The sequence below is a fragment of the Sarcophilus harrisii genome, chromosome 2, assembly GCF_902635505.1.
Source record: "Sarcophilus harrisii chromosome 2, mSarHar1.11, whole genome shotgun sequence".
Taxonomy (NCBI): Eukaryota; Metazoa; Chordata; class Mammalia; order Dasyuromorphia; family Dasyuridae; genus Sarcophilus; species Sarcophilus harrisii.
In genome coordinates, this window is record NC_045427.1 from 417,010,641 (window position 1) to 417,026,298 (window position 15,658).

A 15,658-nucleotide genomic window follows, 5' to 3' on the forward strand; every position below is an offset into this window, starting at 1 on the left:
TCTTTAGGATCTCATAGCCTCTGGGGGTCAGGATGCCCTAAGGCGTTTCTCTTAACAGTACAGCTTCTTGGCAGGTGCTGTGGGCAAAAGTCACCAAATTTGGCAGAAAGAACCGGCTGAGGTTGGTCGGCTTTCCAGAAGATGCTGATATCGTTCTAGTTATACAATCAACTGGAAAAGGCTCTTCCCAGCCAGGTAGTCTGCCAACTCAGATCGGTTACAGAATGCCCATGTGTGCTCCATACAGCTGGCACCAGCTGAACCAAAACATCAAAAGGAACATTTTCTAGGAGGTATTGGAGGTATGGGGCTGGAGTTCTATGTTCTAAGGTTTCTCCCAGCTTCTTAATTCTATATTCTATCATCCAGTGTTTTGTAGTTCTATAGCTTTGTATGATCAAGAAGCTAGAATGGTGTTCCCACTTTAGAACCACGAAGTGTTAGACCTGGAAGGGATTTTAGAGATTTTCAGTCCAATTGCTTTATTGTTCATTGTTTCATCCCACTCATTCCCAATTTATTAGCAATTTAGAAAGATGGACTAGGGGCATAACTGTAATAATATTTTTTTTTCCCTTGACAGACTCAAAGGGCAGCTGTCTTTTAAAGCCAGGGAGGGATTCTTAATCTTTTTCATATATATCACAGTAGAACCCTTTGGTAGTCTGGTAAAATCTGTGGACCTCTTCTTGGAATAATGTTTTTTAAAATAAAAAAAAAAGCCAATTATATTGAAATATAGTAATTTTTATATATTTTTTTACAAGTGCAAAGACCTCAGACTAAGAATCCTTAGTTTAAAAGTCACCTTTTTAAAAAATTTCTGAACTCTGGAAATTATCTTTAGAATTAGGTTTTTACGTTTTGGTCATGTATACTTATTGTGTATCTAATTTATATTTTAATATATTTAACATCTACTGGTCATCCTGCCATCTAGGGGAGGGGGTGGGGGGGGTAAGAGGTGAAAAATCGGAACAAGAGGTTTGGCAATTGTTAATGCTGTAAAGTTACCCATTTATATATCCTGTAAATAAAAGGCTATTAAAAAATAAATAAATTTAAAAAAAATTAGGTTTTTAAAGAGAGAGGCTGCCAAGAAGAGGTGTAAAGACTATTGATTTAGTTAATATTTTGAACAACAAATGAAAACATAGTTGGGATCTAGATCCTAGGCCCTCGACCTTGGAACACGAGTCCCTGCAAAGGAAACACCTCCGGACATTTTCCCATAGAAAGAGAGTGAAACCCAGGAAATCCCTGAGGCCTAGTTCTATGCTACTAGGCCATGCCAGAGGAGAAAACATGGAAGGGTGGGGACTGCTTCCAGGTTCCCATTTAACTATCTTCTATTCCTAGGTACTAATCTAAGTAATTTCTGTTAGCTGAAGAAACACAAATTGTCCTTGAGCAAATACTAAATTAGGGTTCTAATAGCAGCCATGTTTTTGACAACACAAAATGAGTATTTTTTTTCAAATCCTCCTGATAAAATATTTTATTTTTCTTGAATTTAGAAAATGTAAGCTATACATAGGATTTTGTTTTTCTGAAGTGACTCAGTGGCATTGAAGTTGAGTATGGAAAAAAAGATTTGAATCCTTGCCCTGTTTCTAATGGGACAAGTTATTTCCCCTGTCCAGGCTACACTCTATTTATAAAACTAGGTGAACCGGCAAACTCTTTGGACGATGCATCTATCTTAGGTTGCTAGGACCAAGTTGTGAAATTAGCTGTTTATGAAGCACCTACTATGTATAAGGCGTTTTACTAAGTCCTAGGGGATAGGAAGGCAAAAAAAATGCAGATTCCCTCCCAAGTTCACATTCTAATGGGATGTGTCCTAATGTTCTGGAAGGGAAAGGAGCACAAAGCATATAAACCTTTCCAGTGATAAATGAGAAAGCCCGTGAACGGTCACTGATATGATGGGAAATGCGTCCCAACGTGCGTGGTCACTCACGCTGTGTAAGGGAAAGGCGTATAACACGCACGGCCGCTATAATGAAGTTCAAGGGGGAAAGCAGGAGTGGTCACTCCGGTGATGCGAAGGGAAGAAAACAGTGGGTATGGCGCGGTCTTCCCTGGTATCTCGCCTGTGATGTGCACGGCCGCGGCAATGAAATGTAAGGGAAAGAACATGCAAGACCGCTCTCCCGCTACAAGAAAGAAAAGGGCGGAACATGTTATGTCAGTAACAAAAGAAGGCGCCGCACAGGGCCATCGCAGTGACATGCAGGCAGGCATAAAGGGAGCGTGACCCTTTTAAGGCCTGATCGGAGGGTATGCAGCACGCACTCACACCGATGGCATAAAAGGGAGACGTGCGTAATGCGCGAGGATCGCAATAGCCTGCGAAGGGACTAAGCGGCCTTTGGGACCGATGGGGGAGAAGCACAGGATGCACGTCCGTCCCGAGGACGCCCGCGATGGCCGGGCACGGGTCCGCGCGCGTACGGGCGCGTGCGGGCGCTCCGGGGCTACCCGAGGGCCGGGAGCGCACCACCTGGCATCATTTTGAGGGCATGGGGGGGGGGTTGGCGGCGTGCAGGATGACCTCAGCGGCACATACCTATATAAGGCGAAGGATCTTTGAGGCCGCTTCGTGGAGACCATAGAGTTGAGCCGAATGCAAGGCGGGGGCGCTTGGGCCGGCCAGGCCCGGGCCCCCGCCTCCGAAAGGGGGGCCGCAGCCCGGCACGTGGCGGCGCGGCCCAGGGCGGCTGCTGTGTACACCAGGATCCTAGGGCCGCGGATCCATTCCTGACTTTCCAGGCACATGACTCAGCAGCGCCGACCGCCGCCGGCCCCCTCCCCCTTTGCTCCGCTCCCCTCCCCCTCCCCTCGCGGGTCTCCGCGTGGCCCCGCCCCCTCCGCGGCTCTGCGGCCCCCGCAGCCGGAGCCGCTTCAGTGCCTGGAGCGGAGGACCCCTGGCGCGGGGCTTCGCGGGCGCTACGGTCTCTGTTGCCGCTGCAGCTGCTGCCCCCGCCCGCTGGGAGCCGGAGCCCGGGCCGGCGCGGGGCCCCGCCGCCGTCCCGCCCGCCGGGGTGAGTCGGGCGCTCGGGGCCCGGGCGGGTGGGATGGACCGAGCCCGCGGCATGTGGGCACTACCGGAAGTGGAGGGGTGCCCGAGCCCGGGGCCGGCTGGGCTCCTGGGGAGCGGGTCTGGGTCCGGGGAGGGGGGAGGGCCGAGCGAGGCGTGCGCAGGGGCTGCTCCCCTCCCCGGGAGCCGGAGAGGAAACGTTGCCAGGGGAGGGACCGTGGGGATCGGCTCTCGCGGAGCCCGGGCCCCTCGCTTGGCAGAGGGAGAAACTGAGGCCCGGAGAGGGGCCGGGGCTCGTCCGCGGCGCACGGCGGAGGCAGCCCGCCAGAGGCGGGCCCCCCGTCCAGCCCGCGTTGGCCCCGGCAGGAAAGAGCCCGCTGCCGGGTGCCACGGAGCGCGGCTTGCAGAAGGCCCGCGAAGTAGCGGGCAGGAGCGTGACCTTGGGCAAAGCGCCCGGCGGAGCTGGGCCTCAGTTTTCTTATCCGTAAAATGGCGATAACGCGCAAAGCTTTCCCGGGGTTGCCAAGAACACAACGCTTTCTGCATCTTAAAATGCCCCAGAAACCGGAGCCGTTACCGTGATCTCCCACTCTCAGTTCCTAATTCCACCGCTGCTCTCGTCCCCGGGCTAACCAGACCCTGCCCCTTTTACTAATCGATCCAACCTTCCCAGCCCGGCCCCTCCCCCTTCCTCACTTACTACATACATACGGCACTTCTCCCTCTTTCTCCCCTCCCCCTTCCGCTAGATCAGACTCTCTTGGAGGACAGGAACCTTTTCTTTCGGGAGTTTAAAAAGTCAAGTTACAAAAATGGAATTCGACCGGCCTCGGCCCCCCTGCGACTTGCTATCGGTGCGACCTTGAGCCTGGCGTGGGACGTCTGTGTAAGAGTCTCAGTCGCATCCCCGGGGGTCTGCTTGCGGGCCGAGGAGTGAATGCCCGGCCCACCCTAGAAACAAAAAATACTTTGAGAAAGCTCTTGTTGGATTGGGGACCACTTCTCATTGCCAGGATCCAATAGGGCCTTTCGCTGAGTAAGTACTTCTTAAAAGTAGGATTCCTCCTAGTTGCTCTGGGAGTCTCTCCATTAACAAATCCCCCGGGGAAACAAAGCCTCTTTTAACTGAGGTAGGAGCCGAGGGGCGGGCCCCCCTCTCCCCGAGGAGATGGGGAAAAGTTGGAGCTGAGCTGAACTCCATTCATTCAACAAACTTTTCCTGAACTCAGTCTTAGAGAGATCTTAAGTTTGAAGCTGGAAAGAATCTAAGAAGCTGTCAAAGCCCACTTTTACAGGTGAGGAGATCAAGTCAGGGGGCAAGGGACAGGGACTTGCTCTTGGGGCGCAAGGTTGTTTTGTCTGAAGCAGCATTTGAGTACAGCTCTTTCTGGCCTGCCTCATAGTAGTAGTCAATGTCTAGAAACACGATAAATAACCTTTTGAAATATGCAATGGCAAACATAGTGTTTATGTTTAATAAAAATGTTTGTTGAATGAATCAATTTTCTGATTAAATGCAGGCTCAACTTTATTAAAAACTGTGGGTCATGACACCGTTTGCGGTCTCACAACTAAATGTGGGTGTTGCAGAATTATGATTTATTACAAGTAAATGTTTGGTTTGCATATCCGCTTTATATATCTATATCCCTGGGGTCACAGGAAGGGGTCATGGTTGGAAAAAGTTTTTGAAAAGTCCTACTCAAGGGATTTTGCTAAATATCACACAACTTGTAGAAGTTACAGTGCAGAGAGTAGTAGATTTGGAATTAGAAGTTGTAATAATAGTTGCTGTTCAGTTCTTTTGAGTTGCACCCTCTTCTTCATTACCCCATTTGAGAATTTTTTGGCAGAGATACTGAAGCCGTTTGTCATTTCCTTCTCCAGCTCATTTTACAAATGAGAAAACTGAGGGTCACACAGCTAGTATGTGTGTCTGAGGCCAAATTTGAATTTAGGAAGATGAGGCTTTCTACCTCCAGGCTTGCCACTAAGGTTCTAACACTGGCTGTCACTTCCCTGTATTATCAGTGGCAAGTCTTTTGACTTCTTGGACTTTGGTTTCCCCATTTGTAAAATGGAAGAATTGGACTCCTCCTAAATCTAGATCCTGTCTTCCTATGAAGCTTTCCTAGATTGTAGGTTTTTGAGTAAACATTTCATAGCTCTTTCTCCTCAACCAGGCTTAGTAATTGTTGGAGGCCTTGAGCTTTGTGCTCTAGGTGATAGAAGAAGACAGAATCCCCCTTCTTCCCTTAAAGAGCTCAAAGTTTCTTTTTTTTTTTTTTTTTTTTTATTTAATAGCCTTTAATTTACAGGATATATACATGGGTAACTTTACAGCATTAACAATTGCCAAACCTCTTGTTCCAATTTTTCACCTCTTAACCCCCCCCACCCCCTCCCCTAAATGGCAGGATGACCAGTAGATGTTAAATATATTAAAATATAAATTAGATACACAATAAGTATACATGACCAAAACATTATTTTGCTGTACAAAAAGAATCAGACTCTGAATTATTGTACAATTAGCTTGTGAAGGAAATCAAAAATGCAGGTGTGCATAAATATAGGGACTGGGAATTCAATGTAATGGTTTAGTCATCTCCCAGAGTTCTTTTTCTGGGTATAGCTAGTTCAGTTCATTACTGCTCCATTAGAAATGATTTGGTTGATCTCGTTGCTGGAGCTCAAAGTTTCTTAATGAAGTTAAGACTCTGATGCCACCAAGTATAATGCAAAAGAAAAGTAGGATCAGAGGCAGAATTGGGAGGTGCCTCATGTTTCCAGAGGAGAAATTTTATTTTGTGCTTGCTCTTCTGTATCAGTGTTATTTACCTTTAATAGACTGTTCAGTTCTGAGAGGCCCCCTGTAATTTGGTATCTTTTACCCAAGTCATTCAATGTCTTCCATATATGTTGTCATATAGATTGTCAGCATTTTGAGGGCAAGGCCTGTCATTTTTTCCAGGCTCATGTACCATTCTTGGCACATGCATAATACAGATATGCTTAAGAAATACTTGTTGATTTGAATTGATTTACTTCAGATCTCACAAATAACGACAGAGCTGGCGGGTTGAAGACAAGTCTTCTGACTCCAAATATGTTGTTTTTTAATTCACCAAGCATTTATTGAGTACCTTTTGAGTTCCAGGCAAGGTTTTGAGGATTCAAGGATAACAAAGGAGAAACACTTCCTGTCCTTAGCAAGCTTATATTCCATTGGGAAAGGGGGCAGAGTACATGCCCATAGAAAATGAAATATAAAATACGTACTAAGTGATTTTCTAGGGAAGAGACTAGGAAATGGGGGGAACCTGATAGGCTTTCTCACGGAGGTGGGACTAAAGGAAGATAGGACTCTGATGAGAGGGAGGGCATTCCAGGCAGGAGGACAGCTGAGGAGGATGAAGATGGAATGTTGTATGTGAGGCCAGTTTATCCGGAATTGAAGGGTTGTAAACGTGAGTCATGTGCAGTAAGCTTAAAAAGGTCACCTGGATCCCACTGTAAAGACTTTTGAAGTCAAACAGAAGCGTTTGTATTTTATACTAGGGTAAGAAGGATCCACCAGAATTTCTTGGGCAGGACTGTGTCATGGTCAGAACTATGCTTTAGGGTGTCAAATTGGCAACTGTATGAGACATGGGGAAAGGAGAGACTGGAGACAGGGAGGCCAATTAGGAGGCTTTTTCTATACATTAGGCCAGAGAGAATAATGGCTTGAACTTTGGGAGTAGGAAGAAGGGGCCTGGTGACAGATGTACTATGGAGGTAGAATTGAGAAGACGGGGCAGCTGATGGTGAGAGGCCAGGACATAGTGTGGCTAGCTAGGTAGCTCATCTTGATCAGTGTTCAAATGTGGCCTCAGACAATTCCTAGCCATGTGATCCTGGGCAAGTCCCTCAGTTCTGTAAACCAGGTTTATAAAAGTTTGTCTTCTGTAAAATAAGAATAGTAATAACATCTACATCTACATCCCAGGATGAAATGAGATAATATTTGTGAAGTGCTTCTTAGCACACAGTAGGCACCATACAGATGCTTATTTTTCTTCTTCCTTTCAGGATGATATCAAAGTTAGGAAGCTGAGTGATTAAAAGTGAAACCCTTGACAAAAATAGTGGTTAGGAAGAGGGGAGAGGTTTTTTTTTTTTTTTTTTTATGAAATGAATGAATTCTGTTTCAGGTACAGTAAATTTTATTGGTGAGTTTGACATGCCCAAAGAATTAGTCTAATAAGCTAGCTGGTGATGAACAACTGGAGTTCAGGAAGAGAGGTCAGGTGTAGATGTGTAGATTGGGAGTCTTCATCTGCATGGAAGGAATGATTGTATCATTAGCAACTGATAGAATCAGCAAGGGAAGTGGGCCCAGGACACATACTTGGAGTAGATCTGTGGATAGGGATTAGGACAAACATGACCCTGTTAGGAAACTGAGTAGAAGTGAGAGTTAATCAATATTTATTAAAAACTCCTGTTAGACACTAGGCATAATAGAACTGTGTCATCTAAATTTTGGGATAAAAGAGTGGTCCTTCAGTTTCAAATGCTTCAGAAAATTAAGGAGGGTGAGTATTGGGGGAAGGTCTTCAGGTTTAACGGTCAATAAATCTTTGGTAACCTTGGAGAAAGCTATTTTCAAATGGAAACTGCATTATAAAGGTTGAAAAGTGAAGGCAAGTTGAGGAAGGCAAATGGAGACAAGGACTTTTCCCCCTATAGAAAATTTTTACTCTAGGATCATAGTGATACAGAAATGTGATTGGAAGGGACCTCAGAAGCCTTCTAATATGACCTCTTCCCTTAAAATTGAGAAAAGAAGACAGATATACAAAGTTAACTTGAGGAGATTATAAAATCAAATAACTTTTTTTTTTTTAATGTAACAACATTTAATTTTTGTTTTTTCCAATAACATATAAAGATTGGTTTTTCAAAGATTTTGAGTTCAAAATTTTTCTCTCCACTTTTCTCCCCTCAATCCTCTCCAAGATAGTAAGCAATCTGATATGTTGTACATGTGCTGTCATGTAAAACATATTTTCATATTCGTCATGTTGTAAAAGAACCAGAACAAAAGGGAAAAACTATGGGGGGAGGGAAAATACAAAAACATAAAAATGAAAATAGTATATTTCGAGCTGTATTTAGACTCCATCAGTTCTCTCTCTAGATGTGAATAGTATTACCTCATCATGATCCTTTGAAATTGTCTTGGATTATGTATTCTGAAAAGAGCTGAGTCTATCATATTTGATTCAGACACAATCTTGCTGTTACTATGTACAATGTTCTCCTGGTTCTGCTTACTTCATTCAGCATCGATTCAGTTCTTTATATTTTTCTGAAGTCAACCTGCTTATTATTTCTTTATTTTTTTCATGCAAAGATAGTTTTCATCATTCACCTCTGCAAAACCTCGTGTTCCAAATTTTTCTTCCTCTCTCCTCTCCAATCCCCACCCCTAGACAGCAAGCAATCCAATATAGGTTAAACATGTGCAGTTCTTCTAAACATATTTCCACATTTATCATACTGCACAAAGAAAGATCAGATCAAAAAGGTAAAAAAAAAAATGCTGCTCATTATTCCTTATAGCAGAATAGTATTCTATTCATAAAGCATAACTTTTTCAGCTATTTCCCAATTGATGAGTATCGCTTCAATTTCTTTACTACCACAAAAAGAACAGCTATGAACACCTTTATACATGTGGGTCCTTTTCCCTTTTTTATGATTTCTTTGGGATGTAGACAGTTTTTTGGGAATAATTAATAAATAATTAATAATAATAAAATAAATGTAGACAGTTGTTTTTTGGGAATAATTTCAAATTGCTCTCCAGAATGGTTTGATAGGTTCACAACTCCATCAATAAGTAATGCATCAGTGTCCCTATTTTCCTACATCTTCTCTGACCTTTATTATTTTTCTTTTCTCAAGTGAAGCTTTTTTCAAGATGGAGCAGACTGGGACTTGTTTGAAAATAACAAAGAAGGAATCCTTAGATAAAGAAAGATTGAAGATTAAAGAGAGGAGATGATTGTGAACAGTTTAGTTTACTGGAGCAGATGGGAGTGGGGATACACATGGAGGAGTTGGTCCTGTGAAGAAGAGGACCTTGTCTTCCTTAGAGACTGAAATAAAGGAGGAGAGAATGAAGGATGATGTCATAGGAGTTTTGAGATACAAAGAGAAGGAAGAGGGAATTCCCAGCAAATGTTCTCTTTTTTCAATAAAAAAATGAATAGAAATCTTCAGGTGCGATGATGTGGGAAACGAGATATGTAAAGGGCTAGAAGCTAAGATATCCTGTCCATTAAATACAAGGTTCAGAAGGATATTGAAACTTGTTCCCTGCTATTCAAAAGCTCAAAATTTTGTAAAGGAATTAAGAGTGGGACACAGTGCCTGTCACATAATAGGCACTTATTAAGTGCCGTTTGATTAAATACCCTAAAACAGTAAAACAAAAGGAACCATCAGGGCAAAGGAGGGAGGCAAAAAACGAGTGCTGGAAGAGGGCAAATCACTTCTAGTCCAAGCAGTCAGGAAGATTGCAAGGAGGAGGTGACCCTCTAGCTGGATCTGCTGTGCTACAGACATTTGGGGAACACAGAAAATAGGGGAAAGAGAATGAAACTTTTGAGAGTTGACCGTGGATCAGTTAGGGTTGGTGCATACGTTTAGGCCTCTCGGGGACAGGCTGGGGCCCAGATCTAGCTGAAGCAAGGTGGCATTGTGGAAGGAACACACTGGTTGGTTTCCCAGTTGTGCTGCTGGCTGGCTGTGTGATCTCAGACAGTCCCCAAGCCTTGGGGCTCAATGTCAGATCACATAAAATGAAGCATTGGATTGGATGCTTTCTAGGGCTTCTTTTAGATCTAAAATTTGGGGTCTGTAAAAGTTGGCAGGAATTTACTCTAATTGCTCAAAGAATTTGGACGATTTCTGTGGGCATTGGGGAGCCATATAAGATTGTGAAGCTGGAGAGTGGTGGGGTTAGAGCCTCGGGCAAGTGAACAGAGCAGCCAGCCCATGTGGGACTGTAGGATTTAGAGCTGGAGGGGGCTGCTCAAGGACTCCCCTACAGAGGGATGGGCTTGTATCTTAATACTTTTATTCAAGGACAGAAAACAGTTAGCTTATTCATTTGTACAGTAGGGCAAAATAAATATTAAAGAAATGGCAGGACAGCAACTTGTTCCAAGATTATTTCTATCTGAACTCCATCAAAAAAGATGAGAAAAACATCACGGCAATACTAACAATAAATAATTCTTAGTAGCTGGTTTTGGAATTAGCCATCTTGTCCTTTTCACTCACTTGTTAGCCCCAGAGAGGCTCCTCCTCTCTCCCCCACCCCCTTTCTCCTATGACTTTCAGGCTAAGGAAGGGGGGGAACCAGAGAAGAACCGTCCTTTCTATGTATCCAGTCACTAAGACTTTCCAAAGCACTTTCATCCATATTGCATTGCCCAGGGCCTGTTCTGGCTTCTATGCTTCTACTTTGCCCTCTGCTCCCCACTTCAGAAAAGATGAAGCTGTGAAAGACTGATTCTTATATTCACTAGATTGTCAGGAACTTGCCCTACATAAGACAGTTCTTTTTTTTTTTTTTTTTTTTTTTTTTTAACTTAATGGTGTTTTATTTTTCCAATTACATGTAAAGATAGTTTTCAACATTCATTTTTGTAAGATTTTGAATTCCAAATTCTTTTCTCCCTCCTGCCCCTTATCTCATCCTCCTCAAGATAGCAAGTAGTCTGATATGAGTTCTACATGTATAGTCATTTAAAATATATTTCCATATTTGTCATGTTGTGGAAGAAAGATCAAAACAAAAACAAAAACAAAACCACTCGAGAAAGAAAAAACAAAAAAGGTGAAAATCGTGTACTTCGATCTGCATTCATCTTCTCTCTCTGGATATATTTGGCATTTTCCATCCCAAGTCTTTTGGAATTGTCTTATGTCATTGATTTGTATTGCTGAGAAGAGCTAAATCCATTACAGGTGATCCTCAAATAATCTTGCTGTTATTGTATACATTGTTCTCTTGATTCTACTCATTTCACTCAGCATCAGTTTATGTAAATCTCTCCAGGCCTTTCTGAAATCCTCCTGCTGGTCATTTCTTACAGAACAATAATATTCTATAACATTCATATACCACAGTTTATTTAGTCATTCTCCAGTTGGGAGATCCACTCAGTTTCCAGTTCCTTGCCACTACAAAAAGGGTTGCCACAAACATTTTTGCACATGTGGGTCCTTTTCCCTCTTTTATGATCTTTGGGATACAGATCCGCTAATGAACTTGTAGATCAAAGGCTATGCACAGTTTGAGAGCCCTTTGGACACATGTCCAAATTGCACTCCAGAATGGTTGTCAGGTCTCAACTCACCAACAATATATTAGTGTCACAGTTTTCTCACATTTCCTCCAACATTTATCATTAACTTTTCCTGTCTTCTTAGCCAATCTAATAGGCAAGAGATGGAACCTCAGAGTTGTTTTAATTTGCATTTCTCTAATCAATAGTGATTTACAATATTTTTTTCCTATGACTTTAGATGGCTTTAATTTCCGAAATTGTTTGTTTCCTTTGACAATTTATCAAATTGGGGAATGGCTTTTTTTTTTTTTTTGGCTGAGGCATTTGGGGTTAAGTGACCTTGCCCAGGGTCACACAGCTAGGAAGTGTTAAGTGTCTGAGACCATATTTGAACTCAGGTCCTCCTGACTTCAGGGATAGTACTCTATCCACTGTACCACCTAGCTTCCCCATGACTTGTATTCTTATCAATTTTAGTCAGTTCTCCATATATTTTAGAAATGAAGCCTTTATCAGAAATGTTGGCTGTAAAAATTGTTTCCCAGCTTTCTGTTTCCTACAATTCTTTTTTTAAAAAGCCTTTGTTAAGTACCTGTTATTTTTAAGACACTTGATTAGGTGCTGAACATACAACCTTCTCCTCCCCTCCCCCCAAATAAAGGTAATTACTTTCTTTTGGATTGGGGGATGGAATAACTGCATTTTCAAAAATTATTAATACCAGTTAAATTGAGGAAGGGGGAAAACACTAATAGCTAATTAGCATTGCTTTAGCAGTAGTAATTTTTTTTTTTAATAACCTGGATTCAAATCCAGTTTCTAACAGTTTCTGAGACTTCCTAGCTTTTGACACTTGGGCAAATTGATTAACCTCTAATCTATAAAATGAGGTGGTTGGATTAAGTGGCCTCTAAAGTAGTTCCTTTCTATTCTAAATCTATAATTCTAAGATCTGGGGTGGGGGTGGGGGAAGATTGGGCAAAGTTAAAGCTACCTGGAAAGAGATGTCAGCTGACCTGAGCCTCGAAGGAAGAAAAAGCCAAAAAACAAGATTCTAATAGTAAATAAACCTTGTTGGTTCTTCCTCAGTTCTCTCTTCCTTTTCCTTCCAATAGCCAAACAGTCACCCAATTATTCCAACCCCCTCATTCCTTTTTAGCTTGGACTTTTTCAGTTGCCTAATAAGCATTCTCTCCATTTCTTAACTCCTCCTCCTCCAGTGGTAGATTGGGGGAGGCGGAAAAAAGCTCCGTTTGAAAGTCCAGTTATCCCATCTTCCACATGGAAGGGAGTTGGGGGCGTGGTGCCCCCATCTGGAAAATCCAAGTAAAATTTTTTGATCTTCCCTGAATTTTTTTCTTTTAAGGGATGTTCACAATATCTTATTGTAAAATTTGGGTGCAATACAATTTAAATTTTTATGCATTTCCTAGTTTCTAGTTTTTTTCCTGTGGAATATGTTGGCCTGTGCATCTCTTCTGTAGCTTCTGCAGAACTTCTCAAAAATTGACATTTAATAATTCTTATGCTGACTTGTGATTCATTGAAATAGAGATGGGAAGAGTGGAGATGTGGAAGGGACAACTGTAGAGAACATGAGTTTTAATCCAGACTCAAATTCCTGTATGATCTGGGTTAGGTACTTCTCTCCTCCAGGTCTTTAAATAAAGAAATTGGAGAGGGAGAGCTTAAGTCAGATACAAAGAGCAGGTTGTTGATGTAGAATTAGGTTCCAGAAATGCTAGTGAGCTGTGTTTGGCATAAAATTCAAAACGTGTACAAGACCAAAACAAAACCGGGGAAAGGTATGGTAGTATGGGATGGGAAACTGGAAGGATATGTGTAATATTTGGACTAGCTTTCTGGAGATCCTCCGGAAGGGCCTTGGTCTCAGCAGGATAGACACCAAGAGAATGGACAAGAATAGAGTCCAAAGTCTTTATTGTCTCCTTCACATTCTGTGTCTGTCATAATCTGACCCAGTCTCAGTCTGACCCATCTCCTCCAGCAGTCTGCCAGTCTGCCAGTCTCAACCAGTCTCCGTCTGAGTCTTTCTTTGTCCCTTATTACAATTACATCATTACAGTATACTGAGTATAAGCTAATCTAGAGTGATTATATCATACTAGATATATGTGAACTAGAGAACTATTATCTCATCAATTCCTCTGAGTTAACACCTTGTTGTACTCCAGAGTTCCAGCCCTCTACAGGTGTAGAGTTGACCTAGCTGGGTAGGAGATAGTGGATAGTGATGTGAAGAGGGGAAAGAGAGCTGAGAGCTTTTACCTTCTAGGCAGCCCACTGCTCTTAGTCCCCTGGATTCCCTTTTGTAAAGTAATTCACTACAAGTGAATTTGGAGTCCAAACCGGTGTTGCCACTAGCTGCTTTATTTATTTAAAAGTTTCTAGGGTCCTTGGGGGCTACAGAAAACTCCTAAGGACCTTTTGTAGTTTCCTCAGTTTCCCAGGGTGTTATGGCCAAAGTGTGGGATGGCCAAAGTGTGGGATCACCAATGCTTGAGTTACTACTGATTGTGAGCTGCTATATTTTTAGGGATCATTGGGACCATTGCTGGCTTTGTAGCATAGTTAAATCAGCTTGTGTTTCACTGGGATGGCCTTTGAGAACCCAGAGTGACCTTAATGCTAAGCTGAGACATCAGGGGAAGACATTTGTCTAGAGCCCTGAGCATAGCAGGTACTTAATAATTGTTTGTCATGTGAAATTGAACAAGAATTTCCTGATCCTTTGAGAAGGGTGGTCTTTAGAGAAGAGAAAGAATTAAGAGGCATGAACCCTCTTAACCCATCTGAAAGACTGTCATAGCAAATAGGTATTGGATTTATTCTGCTTGTCCAGAAAACTAGAGCATAACTAAGGGCAGTGGAAGATTTTGTCTGGATTAGGGAACTCATCGTAATTGCGTCTGTCTAGAATTTGAATGGTGGGACAGAAGAAGGTACAGTGGGTAGATCAAGGCCCTGGAATCAGGGGATCTGAGTTCAAATGCAACTACCAGCACTTGACACTTCCTAACTTTGTGACCCTGGGCAAGTCATTTAACCCTAATTTACTAACAAAAAGGAAAAAAAGTAACCGAATGGCTGGCTGCCTCAGGAGATAGTCAGATAGTATTTATTAAACTCTTATTGTAAGCTAGGGATACAAAGAAAGGTAAGGAAAAAAAAGTTCCTTCCCTCAAATAGCTTATATTCTAATGGGGGAGGTAACTATAAATAGGTAAATACAAGTTAGTAGTTGATAGGTGCCTCAGTGGATAGAGCCCTTGACTCCAAGTCTGGAAGACTTGAGTTCAAATCTTGCGTCAGACTCTTATTAGATGTACCACATTTACATGCTTGATAACCTCTGTTTCTTTATCTTCAAAAGGAGAGAATTGAAGTCAGAGGGCTCAGCTGCAATTTTCATCCTACAATCTATACAGAGTACCTGGCAATCTGAGAGGGGATGGCACAGACCACTCACAGGATGGGCAAAGACCTCTTTAAAGAGAGACTTGAGGCGAGTCTTCAGGGAATCTCATAGGGCACAGAAAGAGCAGGTGGGCCTGTGAATCAAAGATCCCAGAGTGCATGGAGGGAGTGGGAGTGAAAAACCTGAAAGAGGTCACATTATGAAGAGCTTTAAATGACAGAGGAATTTGTATTTGATCTTGGATGGCATCAGGGAACCATTAGTGCTCACGAGTATCAGGGTGATAGAACTAACATTAAAAAAAAATCACCTTAACAGCTGATGGGGGAAATCATTGGATCAATAAATAAATGTTAATTAAGCATTTATTATTTACCAGGCACTGTTCTAGATGGATTGGAGTTCACTCTCACTCGAGAACTTCCACTAAAGACTAGATAACCATATTATCATTTAGGAGCTATGCAAATGGAATGGATTGAGGGAACAAGATTCTTGTCACTGGAGGAATTCAAAGGGAGGATGGAGATCTTGTCCTGAATACTGTAGTGAGATTTAAGCCTGACTAGATGAACCCAAGGTCCCATTTAACTCAGAGATTTTGTGATTTTCTAACTGGGGATAAGTGGAGTCTTAGAGAATTAGAGTAATTCCTTACTGACAAGGCTAATTTCCTTGTAGTCTATTCCCATTGTGTGGGGTGGACTGCAAAGTGGCTTTGTGAATAGAGCTTGGGCCTGGAGTCAGGAAGATTTCATGAGTTCAGATGTGACCTCAGGTACATTCTAGCTGTATGATCCTGGGCAAGTCACTTAACTGTAATTT

General features: G+C 42.6%; 1 protein-coding gene across 3 annotated transcripts in view; it reads left to right on the forward strand.

Moving 5' to 3' along the window:
* The first annotated feature begins 2,808 nt into the window (after positions 1-2,808).
* Positions 2,809-15,658, forward strand: part of NSD1 (nuclear receptor binding SET domain protein 1) — a 165,624-nt gene continuing 152,774 nt past the window's right edge. For 2 of the 3 annotated variants that reach the window (XM_023506588.2, XM_031953749.1), the window contains exon 1: positions 3,635-4,079. The gene's annotated coding sequence lies outside the window, so the exon portion shown is untranslated. Of the gene's footprint in view, positions 3,048-3,634; positions 4,080-15,658 lie in introns of those variants that run through there. The other variant, XM_031953741.1, reaches the window with a different exon arrangement.